Genomic DNA, 14,037 nt, shown 5'->3' with positions numbered 1-14,037 from the left:
CTTTTTTTAACACATTCCATGCCATGTGTGGCGTATACGACCTGCACTTTCTGTTCAGGCCGATTGCAGTTCTCATTGAAAAAGAAAAATACTTAAAAATGGATTTTGGGGTCGAATATAGATAACTTCACATCTCGTATGCGCGTACGTATTGCATATTAAAATTTATAATTTTTTCCCGCTAATTATAGCTTTTCAATGTTGAAAATGTGAAGCGTGCGTCTTAAACGACTTTTGTTAATTTTTAAAGTGTGGGTCGTATACGCCCACGCGGCCTTAATGGTAAATCTTCAAAAATTGCCGCGGCACGGAACGTATTAATACAAAAAAAAGTTCGTACCAAACCATGAAACTCTTAATGACATATATTGCTGTCTAATGCCTTCCCAGCGACGTCAGCCCGTTTCACAATATTGCACCCGTTTTGTATTCAACATTTATATATTCACGGAACGATACGATAATAGGGTTAGTGCCGGTGAACGAAGCTAATTACCTTTATGTACCGCTAGCGTGTCACGCAAAATGTCGATGCATCGTTTGTTTACCTGTATTCATAATAATATTACACCCTAGTGTTGTCACCATTATGCGTAAAGGAAATTTCAGGACTATTTGATTATTATTACACTCTTGAAAATCAAATTTATGAAAAAAAAATATTTTGGTACATCTATTCTAAAATAAATAAATAATATTTTTGATATATCATAGTCTAGTATATGAAATATTTACTAAGATTTATTACAACAATATAGGTTGCAAGATTCGATAGATGTACACTGAAAAATCGATGTCACGCAAACATTACGGGAGGTAGCATTTTGTGAAAATCTAAAAAGAGAATTAAAGCTTCGAAGAAATAAAATAATAAAAATAAAAATGTACTATCTGGCTGAAAGAGGGCTTATAAAATATTGCGATTGTAAAAAAATCTCGAGTAGCAAGAAAGATTTTTTTTAGATGTATACAAATATGCGTTCGGAAAAATAACAAGTTTAGTTATGTTTTTACAAAACGCACAACAAAACAATCGTTGCCAAGGAGAAGAACGCGTAAGAATAGAAAAGACATGAATGAATGAATTGAATTCCCACTCACACATTTTCACGGAGTCGACGAGATTCTAATCAGTAGTAATCCATTATTTAAGTAATCGATTAAAGATGAGGCGAATTAGCAGGCGCGGAGCACGGCCGCCGGCCCGCCCGCCGTGCGCCGAATGACAAGCGCGTAACAGATCGTACGTACGCGTTTTCACAGCTATCTGCATTCCTTAAAATTCGTGCGCATTTGACGTCCCGTTTGACTTTGATGAATGAATGAGCCCCGCAAACCAATCACTATTGACCATTCACCAATTACTCACTCGGATGCGGCATGCTAATAGTTTTGTTTCGTCTGCTCGGGAAGCGGTTACTTACGGAGTCGTCGTTTTAATTGCTCGACTCTTAGAATTTTTCGACTCATTCATGTCTCGATTCGCTAGGGCTGGCGGCCATTCTTTAAGTCGAATTCAAAGATTTTTTATTCAACAACGTACGATGGGTTACATGCCTTATTGATGTTTACTCTTCCAGTTCAGATAATAGACGCTTCAGACCTGATACCAACGCATGAAAGAATATAGTAATACAAATTAAATAAACATAAAAATAGCCTGGAAAAGATCACTGCTGAGGATATCTTCTAATAAATGTTCTCTGACATTTTTAATAAATAATACTACTAATTTACTCTTTTAGACCGTTTTGAAGTATTGAAATGATTTTTAAAAATCGAATCAACATTACATACATACAATTTTTTTTGTTGATAGTCTGGCTATTTTTATTGATGTTTCAAATTTTAACAAAAATACAGATACGGCAGAGAATCACGGTTTACAAGCTGACAAAGTTAAATTATCCTGTTGAATTAATTAAAAAAGTTTTCTCATATTTATTTTGCTTTTTGTCATTAGGAAATAATAATATATTAAAAGAAAATAAACACTTTATCCGTTGATTAGCTTTCGCTTGTCTCTATGTCTTTAATAAAAGTTACGTACGCGTTAAACGTTGTCGCGGCCCTTGCCCAAAATATATTGTCGAGTTTTCTGTTGGACAATTTTAGAATTTGCTTCTTTTGATCCTTTTTAAATCGACTGTGTAATTATTCACCGTTAGTTTGTTTTGTAATTGATTTATAGTTCGAATTAAGTCACTAAGTTAATTAAAATTACAGCTCACACAACTGACGTTCGTGTAGAAAATGTCATCTACATAAACCAGTTTAAAGATTCGAAAAAATAAATACCAATTTTTTTTATATAACACACTTACATATACACATAAAAATAATATAACAAAAGAAGGCTAAAAATTTTAATAGAGAAATTTCATCAAAAAATCGTTATGTGACCGTACATCATATACATATATATAAATATGTGAGAATCTGCTCTATGCGCATCAAACAAAAATATCATCAAATGTAAGAAAACTAGTGTTGTAGGAAACATACGATGTTAGCACTAGAAATGAAGATATGCGTGTATTATTCTTGTATACTCTTTTACTGGAAACTATGTGTCTTATTACAATAATTTCCAGATAATATCTATGAATTACCAAGAATTAATTTGGAAAATTCATTTAACTGAAACTTATTACAGTGTGAAGGAATACGTGATAATAGAGCTTGGAAATGAATTGCTCTGCTACAATAATATGAATAGGATATGGTGAAAATGAAAAAACACTTAAGTTTATTGAACTACGAGATCATTTTTAATTTTTTTCGTGTAGAACAATTTTAGATGAGCACAATATGATTGTCATTATAAATGATACTAAATAGTGCTGATACTAAATAGTGAATACGGCGTACAATACGAATAAATGAATAAATAAATTTATATTCAGAAGACAAAGAACGTTTCAGTTCAAAAACAAATGTATTTGCTTTGTTTTAACTCGACCGTTGGCGGAGTCATGAGTAAGTTTAAGTAAAAAATTGCAGCATAAGTTCACAAAGGTAGTTTGAATGAGCAAATGAAGTCATTCAGCGGACGCGGAGTGGAATCTCGTTCGCGGGGCCGCGGACTTGGGTTTTGTTTAATGCTAAATATGTTTAATCTGGCGATTAGGCACCGCGCGCGCGGGACCTCGTCGCTCGGGGCTTCCGGATGCTTTTTTTATGTGGGATGCAGCCGCGCATTAAACTAAATACGCAGTTAATTGCCCCGGTTCAAACGGCGAGGATCTCTTTGTGCCCCGTGGCTGAAATCGCCAATGAGCAAAGACTCCCGAACAAGTGGCGGCAAACGGGAGCGCGTTTTATCCACGTCAGAGATAGGTAATGTTAGTGGGGCTAATTCGTCAAAGGCAACGCGGCCCTTTGTGCCGGCTTATGGTAATCAGCGCGGGCGGGCGGGCGCTTTCAATTTAATGATGAGATTTAACAACTATGAGTCTCTAAGGTAATTTTGTCACAAACTAAACGATCCTCATACAGCTCGCTCGACTCACTTAAATGACTTGCGATTATGTTTAATCCTAATCTAGGATCTATAGATCGCTTTGATCCGATCACTCCCAAGTCATTGAACTTTTTTTAGTACAAGCATACATACCTTGTTAATAAGCGCTTCAAAAAATTATTTACTTTACTCGGCAATAAAAGGAAAAACTTTCAAGCATATTATCGTTTCTTTTTTCACGACCCGACACTGTTTGAATTATTTTGGCCCGAGAAACATTGAGTTGGTGGTTTTGACCCATCACCTATATTAGAACTGCAGTGAAAACTTATTGGTTTCATGTCACTTTGTATAATAACATTTTTTACTCATAAATCACATTGAAAACAAATGTACGCCTGTTAAATTAGTAAATGTATTACTATATTATATTGTTGCCATTACTGAAACTTCACCAATGCTAGGGAATCGTAAGGAAGAGGCTTTAAACTGGTCTTGAAGGGAATATAAGGGAAACCTATTTCCAATAATAAATGTTCTACTATAGAAATGATGATGGTGACTGAGAAATGGTTATATTTTTTTTTATATTTTAATTTGTCCAAATATAAATTTATATAATAACTGCCGATGGTAATAAAACACCATCGTCATGGTTTGACTTCGTAATGAAGCGACATACTCACTTAAACATACATTGTATGTGCTTGTTAAGAGTATGTTAATAAAATATATAAGTTTAACATTTAATGACAATCGTAACAGTTATTTATTAGAATTCGCAATGAAAGGTTTTGCCGTGAAAGGCGCGCTACGGCGCGGGTTATCGATGTTTATTGCGCAGTACATAGGTTTATTTATGTGCTTTCAATCTCAATATGACTATTTATTTTGGTTGTCACAGCCCAAACGCCGCTATGAATTCAGAGTAATCAGTGTAAGTAGTTATTGATTCTATCGGATGGGTTTGATCTCTTTTATTTTCTGTATTTGGATATCTAGTGATTTATATCTCCCTTTTTATGCAATAAGTAATGTTTTTATAATTAAATATTGCCTATTTTATGCGCTGTAAATGTAGATAGTAATGGCGCATTATATTATTATTTTGTGGCCGAAATTCGTGACTGAATTATGTTTTTACAAGAAATAATTTGAAAAGAGAATGTATGATAATTAAAGCTTATTTATTATTTGTCTTTTGTTATCTGTTTTACATAACCTATAAGATTTATGACAACGTTAACTTAGTTTGCCATCTACGGTATATTCTTCGAACATCCACCGCCGGACATAGATTTCCACTAGCATCGGAAGCGGCTTGCATCCAGCTTCATCCGGCGTTTGAAAGAATGATTGTCTACTTTCATATTTTGTGAAACCTTTTTGGACAATATTCAAGTTTTATTTATTAAAATTTCAATAATTGTAGGTAAGAAAAAATATCAATATCATCTGTAAGAAGGATTTGGTTAGTTAACAAGTCCAGATAATTGCAGAAATTATGCAAACTCAAAAGTATCCGAATAGTACATTATGTTATATATACAGTGTTTAGTTGTAGGTGTAAAAGTTTTCAAGGGGTGAGTTTAGCTCATTTCTTAGCGAAAAGTTTTAAAACACTTACGCCTTTTTACAATCAGTATAAAGTGTGATCACTCTGAAATATATTACATTAAATATATTTTCTATTGGAATACAACAGGCTTAATAACTTCGCGCAGTATGAAGTCTGCATGAACATATGTTTAATAATAATTAATTTTAATTTGTAATAATTCGATTTTTTATGTAAATATGTTTTTAAGGTTTTATGTAAATATGTTATCATTACGTTATTTGTTATTTCATAAATCGTTGATTTTTGAATAGCGTGTAAAATGCATTGACAGGAATCGAGCTACATTCACCTCTGCAAAGCTTTAAAAATAATAATCAATGATCCTTTTTAAAAAGGTTTAAGATTTACATGAACTGTGTAGTAATAAAGAGATTGAGCAAAAAGATTACAGACTCCACAAGATAAACTCTGTCGGCGCTTGCTGTGTCGCGACAGAGCGTACACAAAGTCAATAACGAAATGGACAAACGGCTCGGAGAATTGTGTGATAATTTACATTTCGCCCTCCGCCCGTGACGGCTGTTGCGAAGTCATCGATTAATGGATGGCTCGGGTCGCCGCCCGTACCAGCTCTATCGCAGGTTTTGTTACACGCCACTGCTGCATAGAAGTGACTGAAACATGGGAATGGATTGGTTTACTTTAGACCAGCAAGCAAACACATTAAGATTTTTTTTTAGACCAGACTTTTACTGCTGGCTATGTGGCATTTGCATATTCCGCACGTTCATAGCAACAGTGAGCATGGCGTTTAGCCTACTCTTCTAAGGTATCTTTTACCGTTAAGCTCAAGGACTTCAGATACTCGGCTTGTACCGCTACATACTATTTCACTGGATTGGGAGGCCGCCAAGCTCTTAGATCGCCCATAGATCCACGAGGTCACTTAGATCAGACTGACTATTCCGAGAAGGCTGAATTTCGGCTTGGACAGACCCACGGCTGATTTCCCATCGAAAGTGACACTAGCTCCTCCTACAAAATTGAGTTGGTTAATAGCATGTTTCACATAATTCTACGAACTGTTCGTTCATTTATGTTATTGCATTGCGCGAGGCGATGCACACGTGTACTCAATTTAGTTCAGCAACTAGTTGAATAATTCGGTGATTAAATACGAACAAATACGATTTTAATTCCGTTTATAATTAATATTTTTTAATTTAATATATATCATATTATATATATATCGTCGTATTATAAAACCTATATTCCATAACCGCCTACAAAAGATGTTAAGAATTGGTACATACATATGGTTTCATTTGGAAATTAACGGGAGAGGCCTATATCCAGCAATGGACATCCTGGGGCTGTAATAATAATGATGATGACACCATGACAATAATGCAGGAAGAGACCAATTCGCGCTCCACCGTTATAGGATCCATCAACTTAATTGCTATAACGTACGTTTACATTTAAATATATATTCACACATAGACTACTGCCAGATTCGGAATGTTGATTTTATGGATAAAAAGCTGGCAAGATATTCGATAATTACTCGCTTAACCCCAAGAAATCTACGAGTTCCAAACGCGACCTGATCTGGGAAGAGTCCATAACAAAGTCGTGTTTATTTTATAAAAGTCTAAGGATATAATTTAGTTTTAATTTTATATCAGTAATGTCAGGGGGTAGCCCTGACCGGGACGGCGGGGGTGGAAGGCAGGCGCGGGCGGGTAGCGAGGTGGTGCGACAATCGCGACGGTTTATTGTCCAAAGCGCAGGCGGTGTCCGCGCGTCAAAGGACGCCGACAAAGCCTCGCCGCGCGGCCGGCATTAGCGGCCCGGTTTGATACCTCCACCCCCTACCTAGGGCTGCCACTCTACTTATTTTCTATTTTTAAAAAATTTTTTGCAAAACCGAACTACACATCGCAAACTTACTAATTGTCTAAAGTCCACATTAACAACAAAATCAACATTAAAAATAAAATTGGCTTATCAATACTATATAACATCTTCCTTATAGATGTTTTATTTATTGACAATAAATTCATTTAAATTACAAAACAACAAATCAAAACTGACAAACATGCGAGTATACCAGTTTGATTTACACACATGAGTTGCTGTGGTTTACCACGACGTCTGTCTATACATAATTATATACATATATTTTCTTTGGAAAGTAGGTTTGTGTGATATTTAACTTATGTATTATATGTTATTACGTAATATATTTCGTCGATAATTCACGGTGGAAGAATGAGTCGGGAGCGCAGTGCACGGGGCAGCCCTGCCCCCTGCGTGCCGCTCAAAGTGAGTGTGTTACTCTTTAACCTGTGCGATTCGCGACCGGCTAAACTTACCACTCCGCTAAATAAAGTTAAAAGGCTCCTCTGGCTTTGTCTCGGCTCGCCTTTGATGTGCGCCGAGAACGTGTCCCCCCCCTCGGGCCGCCCCGCCGCTTACCTCACGCCCCCTCCGCCTCTTCGGCTCTCGCAAACAGTTCACCGCAAGCTGAAACTATTGCCTTTAATGTCTTTTCCGATATACCCTCGTACGATTGATTAGTACGCTGCGTAGGTATTTTCGTGGAATCGGTCCGATCAAAGTAGTCTCCTCCTTTTGACGACGAATCTGTGAAACTGAACAACCCTTATCGTTTTGATCTCCTGTTCGAGCGGCACGCACGCTTGTTGCTGACGGAGATCCCGCAACTTTTCGCGTCATTAATATTACAATTTTGTCAAAAATATTGGAGAATTCTTATAATTTAAATTACCTCTGTAACTGTTGCTAAAGTATATATATTGAATTACTGGAATTATTGCTGCCTCCCCGGTCAGCCACGATATGATTATAATGTATCAATGGATTTGGCGTAATAGATATCCTCTGGCCAGTATTTTGCTGCTTTTAATTTAAGATTCTACGCTTATATCGTCTAGTAATGTACGATGCCTTTTAGACAGTCCAAAAATAATTTTTCACTATTCTATTTCACTGGATTCTCACGCATATGACTTATTAAAGGAATACATCTCCGAAGTAGTTTTATTTTAAATTATTTTTACCTGTCAGATTTGTAATCAATATAAATGAATTTCTAGAATTTTAATAAAAGTTATAAAAGCATTATATATAACCTCTGTGTATATTAGAATTTAATATGATAGATAAATTGTGAATGCGCTGTTTTAAAATATTTTTTAATTTCATCTGTCGTAAAGGGAAAAGTTGTACTGTAATTTCAGTCGATAATTGTTTTATTACATTTCAAAAAACCTTTTTTAACATCAGATAGATTACATCTCCGACTGAAGCTAAGGTGACACTACCATCAGTTCGGATGATAAAGGCATCAGACTTGCGAAGAAGGGACGAAAGCAACTCGTCAGGACTATGTATTTTAAAAAAAAAACTCAAATTACACATTTAATTATCATTGCAATAGCCTGGAGGTGAATACAACATTCCCAAGGTGTGCTATCTTTTATGAAGTTCTTTGACTATTTTTTAAAATGAAGTAATAGAAGGTTTCGAAACATTACCTGGTATACTATTGTAAGGGCTTACAATTCCCATAGAAAGATTTATTAACACGAAGTCGTCTAATTCGGTAAAGTTGCAGTATGTAGCGATTCGAGAAAGCCTTCGAGATTTGCCACCACAAAAGAGGTTAAAAGCTAAATGCCCTCAGCGACCCCTTGCACCTGCGGAATCTGCAGATGCCACTTGGGCAGCAGGGCTTGAGCGACATATTGTTAGCGATAATGCGTTTCAATTAACACTAGATGTATTTCCAACCAGGTCTATTATATAAGTAACAACATTATTACATTTATTTGTTATATTATTATTGTTACTTAGATACTCATCATCACCATATAAGTGATGATGAATGACAAATATATGATATATCGAAAAAAGATTTTAATTTCGAAGCATATGGAACATAATGCACTGCGATGTTATTTACACAGACAGACAAATGTTGTAAAGGAAACAAACCTTTGAAATAACATCATACCTCATTTCTTTGTTCATATAACAACACTTATTTATTTTTTTCATTGGTAGATCTTAATAATAAAATAAAGAAGTTTATTTATGTAAAATAAAAAAAATTGAATTGAATTTACAAGTGTTCAAGTGTAACATTTGTTTACAAAAGATTATTAAGAAAAAATCTTAGTTTCATTTATATTCGTAGATGTAAAATAATTAATAAAGAAATGTTTAATACTGAAAGGAGTCAAGATATATAAAGTCATGTTACTCTATAAAAGTATTTAAGAATGTAGTCCTAGAATAATATAGTTTTATAATGTCTTTGTCGTATCGAGGTGCTAACAAAATACAGGTGAGACACAAAGCTTTGTAATAGTTAATTAAATCACTAGGCGGAGACGAGGGAAGTTGTATCCAATAACGCGCACATCTCCGCACCGCCCGCACGTGCTGCGAGTATTTGCGTTAATGATCCTTATGTTCGTGTTGGCTCTCGTTAATTCAATATTCTTTATTGAACACGTCAGATGATATGCATGGATGCATAATAATCAAAAATATATGTTGTCTTATCACTTAAGGCGATTTGTTACAGAGATATACTTTCGCTTAGAGCTGGTAATGTTTTTTTTTTTGACCCCTGCTATTGGGGGCCTCTCGTACCCCTATCTTGTGGTGGGACAGGGTCTTTTTTGGGCATTTTATTTTTTTCACTTAGTTTTTTTTTTATTTATTTCCGTTCTCTGCTTCCATTCATATGATCTTTTATTCCATTCTTTTATACCACATTTCTTCTTTCTTACCCTTTTGCTCTGTTCGTCTATCATTCTTCCCTTTTTCTTTTTACATTTTTTGATTTATATTTTTATTTTACATTTATTTTTACACATTATTACTTATTCTATAATTATTTCTATCGCAGTTTTGTTTCTATTTAGCTGGTAATGTTTCCATTGCCCATTGTACATGATGAATTTATCACGAATTTGAAAGTAAATAAAATTAATAACTCTCTTTTGTGGGCGATTGTGGACAGTTTTATAATATACTATGCCATGTAATTACTCAATTATCACACAAATAAAAAAAATATAAGAAACCTCTCTCACTAAAGGATTTTTTAATTGATATGTAGGCTTTGGTATGAATTGCCTGTTCTGTTTTCCTGAACTGAGTTGAAGAGTGTACTCGTACATAATCGATGTGGAAGAAGGTTGAAGCCTTCGAAATATGATTATACAGGAGAATGTTGATTTCGCTGGAAAGACAAAGTTAATAATAAAACAGTGTTAAATAGCATGAAGAAAAAATTATTTTTGCTATGTACAATAAAAACAAGAATGCAACATGATGAGAGCAACTATAACTTGTCGTACAGAGTAAGGTTGACGGAAAGCGGATTGTTCAAAGAAAACGAAACTCGTGGCTGAAAAATTTACACCGGTGGTTTGGAAAAAGTATTCGTTCGATCTTCAGAGTCGCGATGTCAAAGATTAAGATAGTTCTAATGGTCGCCGACCAGCACTTTATGTAGAAGAGAATGAACGGGTTAACGGGTCATGGAGTTTCAATAATTCAATCAGAAATGTAGAGATCTGTAGATGAACGAAATTTACTGACATTTCCAACTAATTGACTAGTAGAAGTGGCAGTATACAGGTCATGTATGGCGCAGAATAGATGTCTGTTGGACCTTAAGGTGGACCACTAACTGGAAAGCGCAGTGTTGCACATCAGGATGCAACAAGCTTCCAACACGTCTTATTTGAAATATAGAAGATAGGTCCAACTCTACGTCCTCTGGCTGAAATAATGACGATGTTTTAAATGCTCTAACTACTGAATTAAGGATGTTTGTGAAAGTGTTCACAAAAAAAGAGTTATTCTTGTGCGCTTCTTAGATCAGTTCGATTTTGGTATTACTCGTATTGTATTCACTAGTATTGTAATAAGGATATAAATCTATAATCTGATCTCGTTTTTATGAAATTTCACTTTTCTAGCAGTCTTAATATAACGTATACGTGGTAATAATATTAATGTTATTAAATAAAACGCTAGAAAGTGATGCTTAGATTCATTTACGGAGGTCACTACAGCCAAAACCCTTATGTGGAGAAACTGATACATGTTAAACTCTAATTTTTGTGATGTCCTAGTTTAATCTGCTTATAATGGCGGCGTTTGTCGGAGACGGCTCAGGCATCCTTTCATTATGAGGCGCACAAAGCGTCCACACGGCCGCCCGCCCTGCTCCGCTGCTGATTGGCACTGCTTACAGATCACATTATATACATAGTGACGTATTTATTTATTATCTATATTTAGGAAGAATTTAAAACATATCAAAATTCGTCAAAGTTGCTGTAATTGTTTATTTGAGGTGAGCTATGTAATGCATCTCTTAATTACAGTGTAAAGGGGGACAGTTAAACTGGTTAAGATTGTCGGAAAACGCAGGATATCGGCCACGTCCTACCAGTTTTATTGAGGAGGTATATATCCAGCCATGAACGTGTTACGGCTGATCTAATGTATAACAATATAGCTTGGAAATAACTTGACTTCTAAAAAATCGCTGCTGTGATTGTTGTGGACTCTTCCTAGATCAGAACATTCCAGTATATCTTGTACTAAGTGGACCTATTTTAACACCGTCATCGTCATCATTGTTTTAGTCTTAGATGTCTACCGCTAGATATAAGACCGATTCATTCAGCTTCTTCCGATTTTAAACAGGTCTTCTTTTCACCTTGTGAGTAGATGTCATTATAAGAGAATACAATCAGATTATAGTTCATATCTAATTGGGCTTTTCTGACATTGTTATAATAACGTACACAAGTGCCACTGTAAATGTTTTAATGTGGATAATAATACGTATGAAGGAAAGATAAACGTCGGATTTTATTAGGTACATATGCACTTAATTTGTCTGGATATTACTAGATACTAGTGGTGTAATGCAAATGACGAACGAGAATATTATTTAATCGGTTATTATCGATTAAATTGTTCGATGCAAAAGATTACGATTTTACTTTGTAGTGCAGAAACGAAATGAAAGTTCCGCTGCGTTCGCGGAATGAACGAGTTTCCGTAGTAGCGGCAGGTGTAGCGGCCGACGTAGCCTGTGACGCGGCGCGGGCTTTGCGAAAATTCAATTAGTGTAATAACAGCACAGTTCCATTATAGCAATCAAAGGAAAACGGGAAAGTTTGCGCACATCAAAGAGTCGCTTAGTGCGTGCTCCCGGCTAATGACACCGGCGTGACGCGACCCGATCTATCGACCCGCGCCAATGCCACAACACTGTCACGCTTTTTGCAACTCCCAATTTATACAGCCCGATTGGTTATAGATGTAAATGCTTTTAATCTTTCAGCTTTTTGACATCTGTTTTTCAGATCACTCTGAAATTCATGTCAGCCAAGACGCCCACCGTAACACATTGGCCACTCCCAAAAATCGTCACCATGACCGATTCAGTGACTTCCTGAGACCTTGATTTCGTTGGTTTACTTAGGGAGCCCTACCCACGCCGTGTCTCGCTCGTGGTCCCTACTCGAAAACCTTTTGGCCCCAACGGATATCAGCTGCACGAAAAATATGTTACATTTTTTTCTATTTATATACAATAAGCCAACTTTTGGGAGTAAAAAATCTGCAGAGACAGATAGTAAACAATAATTAATTTAATTTTTTGCAAAGTTTGAAAACGCTTATTTTATTATTAGAATATCTATTTCTTCTGAATCTTTAATTTATGAATTACGATATATATTAATATCAGACATCGTGTTATATATATGTTCGTCTTAAATGTAAATGTCAACCTTCATTAAAACAAATTAAAAATGATATTATTATAGAGATAATAAGAAGTATTATTAATATGAATAATATCATATAATAACGATAGGATATATAAATTAAATGCATCGCGGGTTCCGTCAAAATAAGAATGAAGAAAACATAACACAATTTACATTAACTAAACTTAAGGAGCAACCGTAGTAGGACCTAGTGACTTCGTATCCCTAGGTAAGAACTATATTGCAAAAGACTCAGGATCATCACTAAATATTAAATGAATCACACGTTCGTCTGGTCATCAAATAATGAAAAATTGTGGAATTTCGTAGCCGTGTTAAATTTATCGTCTCCACAAACAGACGTCAATAGGCCATAGCAGCCTTTCACACGATCCTCACAGCTTCGGCCCAATAGCTACTTAACAAAAGCTTCTGCTTTTATTCAATGAATTAAACCGTAGCATTAGGTAATAACCTTTATTTTAAATTATTAGCTCGCCGATTTCGGATCCGCGAGCTCTTAGTCCGACGAAGCTATAAAAGTCAAAACGGCTGTCAGCGTCCAGAGCCAATCGAATATAGCCAGCAATAGTGTTGTTTTATTTTTACACAAAAAATATTATCATTTTACATTCACTGCCAGCCCTATTGCCAAAAATGAATGTATAACAAATTGAATTTAAAATATTATGTAAGTGAAAGCTTGCAATTGACGTGTAGTTATTAAACTTAGAACTTATTTTATAAAATTAGCCATATGTAGCCAAAATTTTAAAGCACATTAAAGAATGACTGTTTCTTGTGTGTCAACTTTTAGTATATATTTTTTTAACCTATGACAATATATTACAATGTTTATAAAAACTTTTGTTGTCTTACCTTATGACAATTAAAAATAAAAAGTAATCTCTCTTACATAATCTGTTTCGTCTATCGTTATCGTGCATTGATATTATGATTATATTATCTATGGGGTGAAGTGAAGTGATGATGATAATGATATCGTCGCATCAATTTTAAGTTTTTAATTGAAGAGAGTTGTGTTTATATGCCCTTTTTATGGAAATCAAAGATAATCACATTTCAAAAGATTATTTTATGAAGATATTCGTCGGCGAGGACGATGTGATCTATCAATGATGCAATAGGCTTTATAATTTAATTCACTGACACAT

This window comes from Battus philenor, unplaced genomic scaffold, assembly GCF_028537555.1.
Source record: "Battus philenor isolate CCGP_79_NKW_IND1 unplaced genomic scaffold, ilBatPhil1.0.hap1 SCAF_9, whole genome shotgun sequence".
Taxonomy (NCBI): Eukaryota; Metazoa; Arthropoda; class Insecta; order Lepidoptera; family Papilionidae; genus Battus; species Battus philenor.
The sequence above is the reverse complement of the archived record's forward strand: the minus strand, read 5'-3'. Positions refer to the sequence as shown.